This window comes from Mytilus californianus, unplaced genomic scaffold, assembly GCF_021869535.1.
Source record: "Mytilus californianus isolate M0D057914Y unplaced genomic scaffold, xbMytCali1.0.p SCAF_3, whole genome shotgun sequence".
NCBI classification, from domain to species: Eukaryota; Metazoa; Mollusca; class Bivalvia; order Mytilida; family Mytilidae; genus Mytilus; species Mytilus californianus.
Window position 1 is genome coordinate 108,208,755 of NW_026262679.1, and position 4,310 is coordinate 108,213,064.

The following is a 4,310-nucleotide window of genomic DNA, read 5'->3' on the forward strand; positions in this document are numbered from 1 at the left end:
ATGATGCAATTGTCCTCTTTTTAAAAATGCTTATTTTATTACTTGATAGATCTAGCCACATAAGCGCTTTTAAACTTGATACATCAAAAGTAATGTCTGGAAGGGCATTGTTGCTAAGATTAATCTTTTCTAACATTGAGTGACCGTGAAATATTGAAAAATTTAACATATGAATGTAATTTAATGACAGATTAATTTCTTTCAAAGCTGTTTTGTTGCTGTCCATGTATGTATTAGTTGCAAGAAACTGTCCCAAATCATTGCCCTGTAAATCAAGCCGTGATAAATGTGCCATATTGTATCGGATTTCTTTTAAATGGTTGTCCGAAAAATCTAAAACTTTAAGTGTTGTGGGAAATTTTCCGAATGGATAAAATGTAGCAGGTATTGCTTTTATAAATCTGTTCTTGTTTAGAAGTAACTTTTGTACTCCTGTATTGTATAAAAAATCGAAAAACGGTTCCGGTAAATCAATTATTGTAGGCAGTATATCGGTCATAACTAAAGTTTCGACTGAAAATGCTCCGAAATCTGCGATGAAGCGCCAGAAATCGGTATAACTCAACTCTACCGATGCCAGACTTAAAAGTTTCAACTGTTTCCCACACATTGCACATAGTATATACGATTTCACCAAACATCCGTTTAAGTTGATCGAATCAAGATAAGGTAGGTCAGCAAACGTGTTGTTACTTAGAGTGGTCAGGCTACAGAAATCTGTTTTCATTTTTCTTAGCGAAGTTAATTCTGAAAACTTTCTGCCAAACGGCACAGACTTCTGTCCAGAAGCTATTATATCTAAACTTATACTTTCTAACGACGTTAATTCTGAGATAACATCGTCGGGAAATTTGAAGTGGTGATTGGTGTTGTGCATATTGTTGGAACCTACATCTAAATATACTAGTGATGACAAAGGCATAAAGATTTTACTCGGAAATGATTTGAAATTGTAGTGTAAATAGTTATTTCTTAGCATTAACCGTTTCAAGTTTTTAAGTCCAAAGAATGCCTCTGGTTCTAATTTAACCAGAATATTGTCGCTTAAATCAAGTTTGATTAAATGCCTTAGATTTTCAAAAGATCTGTTTTGGACTGTTTCGATAGCGTTACATCGAAGATCAAGTATACATACGTTCGATGGAAATATTGGAATTTTGTCCAGTACAATCCTACATGTTACTTCTAATAAATCTGTTTTATTCAAACAACGACAACGCTGATCAAATGGACATGGATAGGCACTTTCATGGTAACTACAGTCAATACTCTTTATCAGTAATATCATCACCAAAAATATGTTGCCGAATTCCATATTTTCCTGCAAAAGTTTATAACATATTTGTAGTATAAAGGAATGTGTTTCCGTCTTGAGATTCATTTAAGTTTAATCATTTCTCTATTTTTTTTTATCTTTGGTTAACAGGACTTTTACATTCGGAAGGTGTGAATATGAATTATCTATGACATACAAAACAGAATATTTTCTACATCATGGCAAAAAGGAAACGGAAAGGGAAACTTAAAAAAAACAATCTTTGTCGCTCTTTCGTTTGATACTAATTTCAATTATATCTAAAATAGAAAAAACATTTAATCGAAAATAACATTTTAAAAGAATAAGTAACATACAAGAATGCACTTACGGTTCATTTGTTCCTGTTACATTCAATTGAATTTGTTATCTTTGATACTTGTTCCGTTAAAACGCCAACAAGGAATTTAAATGGGAAGTGCACATAAATAAAAATATATTATAAGTCTTCTTCCTCTATGATACTATGCTAAAGTACATTGCACTTTGGAACTTGTTTTAGTTTTAACAACGTATAAGGAAGGTTCGGTATCACCCTAATATAACTTGTCTACAAATAGCATTTTCAAAGTGGAATTTGTACCAAACATTTGTATCATCTCAACCAACATTATATAGCGAAATAAAACAATACCTATATCTTAGACCTATTTAGTTAATCTGAATACCTTACCGAAGGCTTAATTAACACGCAACTTCACATCATATTCAATAACAAACAAGGTACCAAGCTGATAAATAGTTCGATAATGTTTTTAAACTCGTAATAGTATTTAATTTATAGAACGTATTTCATTCAAACAATTAAGGAACCATCTACGAGAAAAACTATTTCTGACGGTCTGGTTGTAATGTTTATCACAGTTTACCAAGCTAAACTTAACCTTTGCTCAAAATTGATTGATTGATTGTTAGAGTTTTAACGCCACTTTTAAGCGCCACATTTGGGCTATTTCGTGGCGGCCAGTTTTTATTGGTGGAGAAAGCCGTAGTGCCCGGAGAAAACCACCGACCTTCGATAGGAAAACTAACAATCCAAATCAATTAAGATTGGAGTCGAGTGCAACCGCACGAGCGGGGTTCGAACTCACAACCTCAGTGTTGACTGGCTAGTGATTACAGTAGAACTACTTAGACCACTTGGCCACCGAGGCCCCTGCTCAAAATTGAAAATGGAAGTAACATGTAGTTTGATAAAGCAAAAAATATCATATCCATCACCGATTGGCCTTTATGTAAACTTAAAATGCATTTCGTGAGTATGTATAATTTATATACTCCATTGTATCACATGTTCATTTTCTTTCAGGTCCTGTCCCCACGTGTGCTTAGGAAGAGAAATATGGTCACTACAGGCAGTAAAACCCTTGCCAAAATGGGGTGTCCGTTTGGCTGTGCGGGATTTACAAGATGCCTCGTGTAGAGAGAGCGAGAGTGCCACGCTCTGTGCACGTTAAGAACCCTTGTAACAACTCTTTGAGGAGTCCGTAAGTGGCCTGTTGCAAGGCAGAATTTCTGTCCCTATTCAATAAATCCTCATTTTCAAGGTGGTCTAAATTCCCCGACCTTGTTAAGGAGTTGCAATTACAAACTGGATACCCCCTAAATAAAGTAATGGCAAAGTCCATACTTTGGTAAGGGACCCCCAACCAACAAACAATCCTAAAGATAATACAAGAAGGATCACAATCGCTTTATTTGGTTAAGTTTTTGAGAAAGTTTCATTAATTATGATTTAGGATTTAGAAAAAGCAAATGTGTACTATAGTGTTCAGATATGACGAAGCCCTTGTCATCTTGAAGTAAACCCATACAAATATTTATATGAAAATATGAAATAGAATGTTCAAAATCATGTTAGCATGATCATGTGAAAGTTTTACAAAACTATGTCAAACGGTTAGTAGTTGTGGATACAAAAGTTGGAAATTAGACGAACAAAATGAACGGACGATCAGTTGGACAGATCAACAGGTCGACGGACACTATCACCACTTTATACCGGGCGCTTTAGACGACGAGATTGTATTACCAGTTAGAATTCTAAAAGTTTCTAAATCCCCCAAGGGTATCAAATATTAGATATTAAGAGCAGAACACACATCTAACGACAACACTAGTAACCCAATTTTGATCTGATACGGCCATGTTGATCCGAACGGCTCTTAAGACTGAACATTAAATTAGTAAGTCATGTCCCGTCTATCAGTCAATTTTCAGTAGTAGTTATATATTTACCTGTACAAATCAACAACAGACGGAATTTTCTGAAAAGCTTATGAACAGTACTGAATTGACTGTAAGCAAATATCTGAACAATACTGAATTTACAACAGGAAAGTATCTGAAAATTCACTTAAACTCTAAACAAGAGTTCATGTTTTTTGTTTGACTATTGCTACAAAAAAGAAATACTGGCATAGTCATTGTGGTTACTATTATAACGCCAATTAAGTGTTTAAATCAATTAAAAAAACAATGGCCAACTTTACTTCTGATGTATTTCGACTATTCATAATAGTTATACTTCTGCTTTGAATCTGTAATAGAGGCAAATCCATGTTCTGCAATGTGTCCACTTGAAATTTACACAATACTTGAGTCTGTCACTTATCTTGACTTACATCTAGAAATAGACAATGCTGAACGTTTGAGAACATAACAACTTGCCACAAAAGAGAGGATTTCAGATTCAAATTGTGAACATTCCATTTCTATGCAGCTCCTAAATATAGAGTATATGTCATCTCCCAACTGTTGTTATATTCCAGAGCTTGTGTTTCCTATCATGGATTTTTTGATAGAGGGTTGCTGCTTACAAGGAAGGTTTTGAACCAAGATTTCAAGTGATAAAGTTGAAGTCATCCCTTTGAAAGTTTCACGGATGCCATCAGGAGGTGGTTGACTGTTATGGAATATATTCATCAGGTTTACAATTGTAGATTTAGATGTACTCATTATTCATTTGGTGTGGCATAGAAATAAGAATAGAAAA